The following is a 12303-nucleotide window of genomic DNA, read 5'->3' as shown; positions in this document are numbered from 1 at the left end:
CCAACACTGAAGGATTTAGTACAGTGTAAACTCAGGACCTTGATTATTATTATTTTTAATGATATCTAAAATTATTATTTCAAAGCACTGGAAAACACTCAAAATCCTAACAAGCCATGATGGATAAAAAATCTCAGTTGTAGCAGAAAAAGAGAAATTAACTGTAATGATGATTCATTTGATGGGGTGACTTCAATATATCTGAAATAAGCATTTCAGCTGGGGAGGATTTATTTTCAGTTTTTACATTATTAAATTACCTCTCTGTTACTTTATTTTTTCTAACACAGTTAGATGTGGCAGAGGAGAGAATGCAGCTGTAAAACTTGTTTTCATCCAGTGATATCACATTAGCTGTCCCATCAAGGCCATGTTTGGACTTTTCTAGTTGTGATTCAAATTGTACTACATGGTGTATGCACACATTCGGTGTAATGGTTGTTTGCTTCTTTGGGATGTCTATGTTTTATGATGAAAAGTTGAAGTTTTTTTCCTTCAGCAGTACTCACCTGAGGTATAACTAAGAGGACTTTTCTCTCTCTTATCTCTCTCAATCCCACTTTCCCCTGAGGAGAGATATACCGATTAGCTTGGAAACATGACTATGGGATCATCATAATAAGTTACTATATTTCAAAACTTTCCAGTACATCACTGGTTTCAATTTAGCTATGTTCCTAAGTAATCAATAGGATATGTATTACTTTGCAATATTTTTGTTGACCGTATTTCTCTATTTTGATGTAATTCTCACCAGTGTAAAATACTATATGTTTTATATTTACATGTAAAATAAATTCTGTGTATTGAAAGGTATGCATGTTCAGGAATTTCCAAATTCAGGTCCACTCTGTGTTGTGCTACAGAAATGGAGGAAGGGCTATATAAGGGAATCTTGCTTTGAGACCTGTAGAAAAGGCAAAAATGCAAGATATGCAGCATTTTATCTCCATACATTGAAATGAAATGATAGGAAAAAGCTGTATTTTCTGCCTGTTATGCAGTTCATAGAGGCATAAAACCACACTCAAGACAAACGAGTGCTGTAAAGGCAAGGTGAGGGTTAGTATATTAGCAAATATGGAAAGCTCATACTGTAACCTTCCTCAACTCAATGCACTCCTGATGCACTACAACCCCCACAATACCCAATTAACAGGTTGGGTGGGATGAGGGGAACTGTAACCTAATCCATTTGGAGGGCACTAGGAGTAGAAGGCTTCCCTAGTGGTTATGAGCTGTTTGGTTAAGATCAGCTTTTCTTAACTGGGACATCTTCAGATATGTAGACCAGTTCTCAGAATTTCCACCTCACAGACTGGGGAGGGTGGCCAGACAGGGGAAGCTGATTTAGATGAATATTTGATGCACAATGGTGTCTCCAAAATCTGTATTAAATGTGCACACTTAAAGCAATACATCAAAAAGATAACAGCTCACTCTATTAAGTAGCACCTTAAATGTACAAATAAATATTGACATCAAATAGACATGAGTGGCCTGGGTTTTATTTTCAGATTGTAGTAAATATCTTCTTATAAGCCTTTGAAATATTTTCTTGTAATTTTTTCTTGCATTTACAATTCACTTTCTAGAAAGCCTGTATTCCAAAGTATTTAGATCTGTCTTCCAGATCTTTAATTTTTCATTAAAGTTGTCCTCTTTGCAAGTTTGATTGCAGTTTAAATAGAAAGTTCCCTTAGAGAAATCTCATTGCACAATAGGGAATATTTGTAAAAATTCATCCTTATCGTCCTCCTGCTCATAGTCTGCAATTATTGACAAAACGTCTTCAGATTATTCAGATACTGTAAAGGGAGATATTAATTTTTCTATTTTAGACATATCTGACTTCCTGGATTGTCCATTGATTTTCATTCTCTGCAATTAAATTTCAACAAAAATAGTTTATTTGATTAATAATCATACATGCTTTATGGTCCTGCTCTCAGATAGGAAATACTAAATACAGTAGGATTTACACATGTTGTTGCTTATTTAGCATTAATGCTGTGTTCAACAAACCATTATTAAAGCAATTATGGTTTAGCACAAATGTATGAACTCATCCCCCTTCATGGACCACTGCCTTGTCGTGGCGAAGGGGCTTGCGTAACTCAGTGAAGCCATGAGCTATACCATGCAGGGCCACCCAAGACGGACAGGTCATGACAGAGAGTTCTGACAAAATGTGGTCCACTGGAGAAGGAAATGGCAACCCACTCCAGTATCCTTGCCTAGAAAACCCCATGGACAGACTCTTAAGAGTCCCCTGGACTGCTAGGAGGTCAAACCAGTCAATCTTAAAGGAAATCAACCCTGACTGCTCATTGGAAGGATTGATAATGAAGCTCAAGCTCAGATACTTTGGTCACCTAATGCGAAGAAAGGACTCTTTGGAAAAGACCCTGATGCTGGGAAAGATTGAAGGCAAAAGGAGAAGGGGACGGCAGAGGATGAGATGGTTAGATAGCATCACTGAAGCAATGAGCATGAAACTGAGCAAACTCAGGGAGGCAGTGAAGGACAGGAAGGCCTGGCGCAATATGGTTCATGGGGTCACGAAGAGTCAGACACAACGACTGAACAACAACAACAACATGAACTCATCAGACAAATTCATAAATTTAGTTTGTATACCAGGATGTAACCCAAGCCTAATAAAAAAAAACCTTCAATTTAGGCCATAGGTTATTTGAAAAAGAAGCAGAAGCTGGGGCAGGATTGTAGCTGTAAAGACAGATTTCAATCTATTTCTCCTTATACCAGTTCTCTGACTTAAATCACCTTCTCAATTTTAATTAGCTACAAAAGGGAAGATAGGTAAAATGTGGCTTGAGAACTTTCTTTCTCTATTTCTCTTTCTATCCCTGCACCTAATAGCAACTAAGGAGGGGGCATATTTAAGTCTGGAAAAAAAGGATCATGGCCCCATTCAAAACCTCTCAAGACACAGCTCAGACTTTGCACTAAGATATTACTTGCTTGCTCCTGGTTTGTTGAAAAGGCCCCAAGTGGCTAGGCTCACCCAGTGATAGCCCATAATTTCTGATTTGCAATATGGTATGTTTTCCATGGCTCACTAGCCTCCTGCAGCCATTAAGCCTCATTTTTGCAGCCCCCACTCCACCCCCTAGCACCATCAAAATAAACCAGCAAATCACCAATTTGGGTTGGTGCAATGGTTCATGTTTTAAAAATAATGTAAGAGTTTAAAATAGTTTTTGCTTTGAGCATCATTTCCAACCCACCAGGGGTATCCAGAAAGAGGCAGCTGCAACCACGTGATTGAAGCCCTGCCCCTTTATTACATGTGTTGCAACACACATTAAAAAAAGAGACAAGGCTTTGATCATGCAGTGAGGGCTGCGATCTTTTGGAATCCCCCACCTTCCCCTGGGGATGCCCCTGCAACCCACAGAAAACCCACAAAGAAGGCTCTAACTTTTTGTTGTTCCCCTTTCAATAATATCATTGCATCATCAACAGGCCTCCTGGGGTTCTTGGTGGACACATTAAAAAATAATAATAAAACTGCGGTACAAATCAGAAAAATCGCACTGTAGTTGCTTATGAAACAGGCCACAGAGTAACTAACTTCCATATCTAATTTGGGCCTGAGACTGCAATATGTACAGAGATCATCTGAGCTCAGTGATAAAACTATAAAAGATTCATAGGGAATTGGGCAGAGAAAATATTGATGACCAAAGATATGTAGCAAGAAAACATCTCAGATCCCCTTAATACACTTGCAAGAGCTGCGATTGGTAGCATTTGTGAAGCATAAAGAGGAGGCAAAGTAGATCAAAGGGAGTTATAGGGTCATGCTTCCACATGATTGCTTCAAAGTGCTGCTGAACTATACACACTCACATCCCATGTGATCTTGTATTTACGACAGCAAAGGCATAATCAAAGTGCATCATCATCTGCCTATCATCCCACCCAACCCACATGTCTCTGGAACATCTACTGGCTTTCCGGCACAAAGGGCATCCGGAATATAGAGACAACTAACCCTGGAATATCACACAGCTCCTTTGGAGAAATTGCTAGTCTGGTCACTATCTATTTTCATACCCCTCTGTCGAGGTTCAAGGGTATCTCCAGGGATAGCATCAACATCATCATCATCATCCAGGATATCGTGTCTCAGTGGCTTGGCTTCCTGGAAACTTTAAAGTACAGAATGTGTGGCTTGGTCTGCTTCACTCCAAGTGGTCAGAAGTCTGAATAATCAGTACTGTCACATGTCTGACTTGTTCCTCACTCTTTCATCGCTCCACACAGCAGAGCAATTCTCCCCTGGTTTTAGGGCAGCTATAATGGGGATATTCAGCATAGGTCCTGCTGACTGCATCCCATCCCTTTGGATTACAAGGATTGCTCCATGAACATAAGCCTTAAATAGTGAGATTGTACTGAAATGTGTGACACTAAAAATTCAGTTCTGAAAATGTGGATCTTACTGGAAAGCCATGGAACAAAAAATAGTCCAGCTTAGTTGTGCTTTGTGGTTATGGGAAACCCCACAACTGGCTAGAACTAACCATTTCTACATTTCAAGGACTGAAGTGTCAAATATCATCGACATAAAATATCATGGACATCACCATTTAGTATTCCAGAGGCAAGTACAATTCAATGTTCAGAATTGGGGTCTGCAAGTTTGGCCTTTGCCAAATATGTGGAAATCAATGAGCATGAGAGCATGATTTGAACTTTTTATCTGTCCTTTCCATGCATAGGAAGAGTGACACTGCATTAAATTGCCTTGCTATCTCTTTCTGAGCAATGGTATGGATTGGCCCCAGCAGGAGAAGAAAGCAAGTAAACAGGTAGTGGGGGCAGTGAAAAAGAGATGGATTTTTCACGGAGGGAGGCTCAGTGAGGATTTCTTACCTATAAGTTTTCCACAGTTTAGTGCTACCACTTCCCCAGCAATTTTTCTCCCAAGTAGTTCTAGATAGATAGATAGACGATAGACTATAGATAGATATATTCAGAGTACATTATTTTGAAGATTGGTCAACCTCCATCAGTTAATGTTTGGAAGCTTTGAGTGGTAACACTGATGACAATAGCCAATAATGAAATCCTCAGATTGGCTAGGAACAATCTGTCATCTGAGCTTCAGGCAACAATAAGACAAAACACAGTATCTTGGGGTTTTCATAGTTGTGGAATCAGCTCTAAGTCTTGCCTTACTTAATAAACCCTCACATCCTGATTGAGGTCAGACATGGTCAAACCAATCCATATTGCTTTGCCTCATTCCCAAATAATATTCCCAACAATAAAAATATGGAAAGCCTTGGACTATGGCGCCTTCCTCTTACGTCCTACTGCGCTGGCCTCACGAAGGGTTAATTCAGCCAGGCTCTTTTTGCTCAGAGTTGTTTTTTAAGAATCAAAGAGAATAGTTCTCTTGTTACAAACATGGCTTCTGGGCATTTGGTGATGCTTTCCCTTTTTTCCCTCTCTCCTTGTACTACAAAGGAATCTTTTGTTCCTTCCTCCCAGACTCCTTTCCTCACCCCCATCCTCCAGCTCTCGCCTCTTCCCCTCTTGGCTGCCAACTAGCTATGGAATGGCAAAAAATGACCAAACCATAGTCATGGCAAATATTTCTCTGGTTATTATTTGAGTGGGATCTTAAGGATTTCTGCAATGGGAGTGTCCCATTAGTGGCTAAGTCAAAATGGAAACAGATTTACTCAATCCAATATATGCATAAGTGTTTCTTGCACATGCTGTATGTCATGACATGTTTCCTAGGGAGAACAAACAAACAGTATCCAGAACTGGATAAACAATCAGAACCAGACTGGGATAGGAAAGAGCAGGGAGTAGTTTTCTGAGTTTTGGATGCTTTGGACTAACTGATCATAACACCGGGCTATTAGTCACCTGGGTGGGCTTATGGGAATTGTTTTCCGAGCACAGATTGAGCTAAGGCATGGAAGACCCAGATTCAGATTCCTCCTAAAATATGAAGATTGTCTGCTAAACCTAATCCTGAAAACTGGGCTTCCTCATAGACTTTGTCTGATCTCAGTTAGGATATCCTTTTAGCCCACAGAAGCAGCACTGGGTTGAGAATCAAAGAGCAGAAAGACAAAGGAGTGCCTGAGTTCAAGGACATACACCTTGAGACTGATAGTCTACTTGAAAAACAGGAGTTCCTTCTAATAGTCCTGTACTCTGATTCAAAATAATTAGCACCAGCTGGTTTCTGGTACAGGCTAGATGGTTTTCTGTGTAAAAGCTTCTAGTTTGAAGCTGGGATGAGTAATAATACTGAGTGACAAGCTTGTGACTGATGTCTGTACAACTTAGTCTTTATTAATACCTAGATCCAGAGGCATCTGCAGAAAGTGGCAAGGGGGTGGCACATGATGAAGGTGGTGTTGTGATGCGCCTTTTGTCATTTTGACAAAAGCGTTTAGTCCTGCAGATGCTTCTGCCTAGATCACACCTTATTGTTCAACCCTTCGAATTTGACATTTGTGTTTACTCTGTACAATCAGAAATCTCAACTATATCCTTTTCTGTTGGTTCTGTTGTGAACAAACTCAATCTCTTAAGTAGTATATTGGTTAGTGGAACTCCATAAATATATGGGGACAGGAAAAAAAAACCCTAAATTAATTGTTGGTTATTTCCCATGACTGTTCTGCTTTGTGGCAACTTTTGGAAGGGCTGTAAGAGCCACAGCCAAGGCTATCTTGGAGGATTTATGCAGCCCTGGGGTAGCAGATTATGCACCACTGGTCTACTGCCATTCAGAATTACGAATCATTTTTAAAAATGCAAGATTAATAGATCGACATTACCAGACTTTGATATCCATGAAGAATGCAGAATGGATTATTATTTAGGTATGTTTGTGTGGAAAATATTGATAAGGAAATAGCAAGCAGTCTGAAATATCCAGAGGTGACTTCCCTTCTTTCCTTCCTGTTTATTCCAGGATTTGGAGTGACCACTTGAAGAAGACAATTGCCAATTTAAGAATTGTAAAATGAGAGCATCATCTGAACCATTTTCCTCTATTTGGGGGCTCTCCCATCCAAATCCACTTTAGAGAATCCAGATTAAAGAGTCATATTAGAAAAGAACTTTGAACTTGGCCATCAATGAGGTGTGACTAGTCCAGTGTTTCTCAACCTTGCCAAGTGTAAGATGTGTGGACTTCAACTCCCAGAATTCCTGGGACGCTGTCTGGGGAATTCTGGGAGTTGAAGTCCACACATCTTACACCTGACAAGGTTGAGAAACATTGGACTAGAGGAATCACTGTTTGAGGTAGATGAACCTGCAGGCACTATCATGTCTCCATCTGTGCCTGGCCCTGCTCCCAGCCCACCTGCACGCGAGTTTCTAATCCATCTGGCTGGCTGCCATGGAGCATTACTTCTCCCCCTCCACCCCACCCCCAAATGCCTAACTCCAAGTAAGAAAAGTGTAGAGACAGACATGTAGGCAGGCTGGTTTGGAGGGTTGCAGGAATGGGGCCTGTCTGACCTGCTGTCCTTTGCTGTCTTTCCCTATGTGCCTAAAGCAGTGTACCCTTTCTAAAGGAAGAATCAATCCTGACTTTAATCCTGACCATACTCTCATATCTGGTAAGATGTATTGTGTTTCTCATCTAAAGTAGCCATTTATTTTTAATAAACAAATGCAAGCAAATGTTATGCAAATTAGCAACCTCATGTCCTCTTATTTGGTGATGCATTTCCTACTAAGATTGGTTTAGCCAGAAATAAATCTGGAGTAGTAATAAAGTTATATTTGTCCTCTGATGGGCATGGAGCAAATCTGACATGGAGTGACATTTTCCTTACTATCAGAATATTATTTAAGATTTTGCTTCCACTTAGCAGTAGATGTTAATTAGATACAGGGACTGTAAGGAAATATACAGGTTATATATAAAAAACACATGGCTTCAGCGGTTCATGAAAACACTGTGTGGTTTCAGCGGTTTGTCAGCTCAAGGAAGGAGAACACTGTCCACTATTTTTAGTAACAGGCAGCCCGTTCGTAAGTATGAGTTATCCATAAGTCGGACATTCTTAACCCAGGGACTGCCTGTACATTTGAATTGTTTCCCCATTATTGTTCAGGAATCAGAATGTTAGTAGGGTTCTGATTTATTGGGTTGAGTGGTATCACATAATGAACTCAGAGGTATGAAAAATACATGTTTCAACAGGAATTTGCTAACGAATGGGATAAAAAATGCCTTCATTGCCCAAATATTTAAACAAATTTTAAAAATGACATCCTTTCATTTTCAGAGCAAAAAGAAGGCAGATTACGAGTTCTTATTTAGATGACTGTAGATGGATAAGGAAAGGCGGGCAGGAGGGCTAAATAAAGCCAATGAGATCACATGTTCCGCCTTTTTATTTGCTTCTCTCATTCCTCTTTTGGACAACAAGGCCTCCATTGATACTCAGTTGGAAAAGGATAGGGAGGGCAGAGGAAAGGGGGTGTCAGTGTCACCCCAATGGCCCCCGGTCACTTCTCCACGCTCCTTAATGTGATGTTCCCATCGACACTGAAGCTGAAAAACAGAATGATCTCATGATTTCAAAACTGATTCATGCAAAAACACCAAGAGATGTAGACTAAAAAAAAAAAGAAGAAGAAGCAGAAGGAGGAGGAGGAGGAAAGAAGATGAAGGAAATGAGTGAAAAAGGACAGGTGCATAGGCGGAAGGGTGAACTTCCAAAATTAGTGGCAAGTAGATCACAGGGAGCAGTAGAGTGAAAAAAGGAACAAAAGGAGAGATCCTTGTGATGACAAATGGGGAAAATGAGATAAACAGATAAGTGAAAAGATTTGGACAACTTGCTGGCAGACCAAGAAAGATTAGAGACTTGCCGAGCAATACAGAAATCTACACTATTAATAAAGATCCATCCTGCATCAACAGTCTCTCATCACAGAACAGAACAGGCCTATCTTGTTTTCTACTTTTTAGATAATAAATCCAAGAGGTCAAATAGACAAGGGAATAGACATAATATTTCAGATAATTTATTTTTAGAACAGATATATAGACACTTACCATCTCCATAAAATGGTAGAACATTGCTGTAATTGAAGCAGAGGAGGGCTTGTCCCTCAGGTTTTGCCTGTTTTTTACTTCCTAGATTTGGAAGGGGCCATCTAAACCACTGAGTCCAATCCTCTGTTCCAAATGAAAGCGTCCATGGCAGATGGCTGTCCAGCTTTTGCTTGAAGACACCCAGTGAAGGGGAACCCATCACTTCCCTCAGTAATTGGTCCCACTGTCAAACCTCTTACTGTTGGGATTTTTTCCAAATATTCAGTGGGATTTTGCCTTCCTGTTACTTAAATGTCCTTATTCAATGTCTTGCCCTCCGGGATTATTCGGAACATGTCTTGGCCTTCTGTATGACATCCGTTCTGATACTAGAAGAGCACTATCATGTCCCCTTTCATTTTCCCTTCTCAAGGCTAAGCATATTGAGTTCCCTCATTCTCTCTTCATAGGATTTTGTTCTTAGTCCCCTGATTATCCTTATTGCTCTTCTCTTTAACTGTTCCTATTTATTTGAAACTTTCATAAAATCTGATGCCCAGAACAGGGCAAAATACTCAAGATGGAATCTTACCAAGGTTGAATAAAGTGAAACCATTGCTCCCTATGATGTAGAAACTATCTATCCTTACAGTTTAAAATTGCATTTGCCTTTTTTCAACTACATCATCCTGCTGATTCATATTCAGTTTGCAGTCCAATACTATTCCAATAATTTTTTGTATGTAATATTACCCAGGTGGGTAATTCCCCCCTCCAACACACCTATACCAATGCATTTGATTTTTGTTGCCCAAGTGAAGAATTTTGTGTCTGCAAATCTGATAAGTCCTCTCTTCACCTCTTTGTCCAGGTTGTTAATAATATTACTGAGGGATCAAAATGGAAGCCTGTGGCAGCCACCTAAGAAACTCTTTCTGGCTTCATGAGGAACCACTGATGAGCTCTCTTTGCATACGATTTTTAGGCCCCTCTGTATATCCACTCAATTGTCATATCATGGTTCAGTTCACACTTAACTAGCTTGCTAATCAAAATGTCACTGGGATACTTTGTCAAATGCTTTGCTGAAATCAAAATATATTATATCTAAAGCATTCTCTAATCTGTTAAAGATGTTGCCAGATCAAGAAGCAAAGTAAGGTTAACCTGGCAAAGATTGCTCTTGATAAACTTCAAACTGTTGCCTAGCAATTACTAGATGTTTTTTTTAATTTATGAAGAATTATGTGAGAGCTGTGATACAATGGTGTACCAAGAAGGCTATTAGTCACTGCTTGAGTAAATAAAATATTTTAAAGTTTCTCAAAATGGCACAAGATTGATTTGTGCGAGGGACATATGTAGTCATATTTGGCACTACCCAACAATACTTATACACTGCATGCGACTGTATTTCAAAAAGCACTTTGCACCATGATTTTCTACCTGTAAGGTCTTTGGGATAGTTTTTCTTTCACAAATAATATAATATGAGCCTTCAGGAAATGTGAACACCCTTCCTAAACAAACAAACAAACAAACATTAAGAAACTCAGAAGACAAAAGAACTTGTGGATTTATTAACCCAAGAAAAACAAAACAGGCAAAGATGAGATTGTGGGATGAAACTGGCAAATAGGGAGATTTCTGAGATTGGCAAATCTCAGAAATATGTTGCCACAAACTGAGGAAAGCTGTCAGCTTTTCTCAATCCTTTGCCATTGTTTCTGTGATTTGCATGTTGTCCCTCAAAATATTAGAACTTGAGTTCTCCTGATGAAGCTGTTGATGGCAGGTCCAAGATTTCTTCAAACTGTGGACAGTCCAGTAAGGCTCAGAGCGGCTTACAAGAATGTCTGCAGGGTATGGTTGAGAAGGCAAGATGGCGGCTATGATGTGCTTCAATGGTTGTAAGTGCACTGAAGAGTACTGACTTCATGCTCATTTGATATAAAAAATGAAAACACCATTGCTAGTCTTATTAGGCATTAGGGTACAACTAGAAACTACATGTTCCTCTAAGCAACACTTGAAGCAGCATAGAATTGCAACGTCAGAAACAGAATCTCTTACTCACACTCACCTCTTCACTTCTCCTGCAATTTGGAGGGGCACAAACATACAGCAGTGGGTTCATGGGTTGCTTACCCTTGCTTAGCATATCTGGGCAGTAAAATTTCTGAAGACCACTAGATGGCAACAAAGAGATAGAGAAAACTTTGCTGCATCTAGTGGTGGTTTGATTTCTGCAGCCCAAATATGGCTGCCTAGTAAACCATGCTTGATTAAGGGAATGTCTTTCTCCATAGCCCTTTGGTACAGCAACTGTTAGGTGACCTTATGACAAATTTTCTGTTGTTCAATTGAGAGTACAATACAGCAATTAAGCTCTGACCTTTTGCTCTTTTGTACCCATATCCTCAGTGCAGTAGCTTCCCCATTATAGAAGAGGGTGCAGGGAAGAAGCTATCTTTTATATTTTTTCTATTTAATTAAGATGGAAAGCTCAGGAAGGAAGGCAGAAAGAGTCATAAAACCCAAGAGGAAGTGAAAGGCTATCACTCTGAGAATGCAGCAAAAACTCTTGGCTTCCCACATCACTAGATCGAAAAGCTTTCCATTTTTGCCCCTTTATTTTTCTGGTAATCCTGGCTTCTGGGTATGGGTGCCAGAGATCAGTCACAGTTTTAGTTGTCATGATCTTGACTGGCTTTCCCCACACTCCAGGAGATTATGGTTTCTTCAAAACTAATATGTATTCCTTTGCTTAGGCTCCCCATAGCAGATTACAGTTCTGTAGTTATCCCGCTCAGAAATAATATTCCACCAAAAAGAAGTGAGAATTCTTTTTCTGTTGAGGGCCACATACCCTTGGGGATAAGCTGCAGAGAACGGCAAGCAGATGTGGGTGAGGATGGAGATGGAAGCAGAGCCCCTTTCTTTCTGTCTCCCTGCTAGTATCTGCTCAGGGACAGACCACTTTTGCCAAAGGTCTGACCTCTTCATTTGCAGAGGGTTTTTAAGACAACAAACTGTCTACCTGCCTGCCCAGCCACCCTAGTTTAACATTAGGCAGCAGCAAAATTCCCAGTTATGCCTTCCCTGTGTTCCTCCTTTACTCCAGCTACCAGAAGATGGACATACCACTGCTGCTTTTTAAACTAACTAGAAGAATTCCTTGCTGTGTTGGAACTCATGGCATTCTACTTGGTTCAAACTGTGATTCACGATCATACCAGGAC

The sequence above is a fragment of the Python bivittatus genome, unplaced genomic scaffold, assembly GCF_059951505.1.
Source record: "Python bivittatus isolate LINGU-HERP-01145 unplaced genomic scaffold, Pbiv_v1 ctg000330_np1212, whole genome shotgun sequence".
Classification (NCBI taxonomy): domain Eukaryota; kingdom Metazoa; phylum Chordata; class Lepidosauria; order Squamata; family Pythonidae; genus Python; species Python bivittatus.
The sequence above is the reverse complement of the archived record's forward strand: the minus strand, read 5'-3'. Positions refer to the sequence as shown.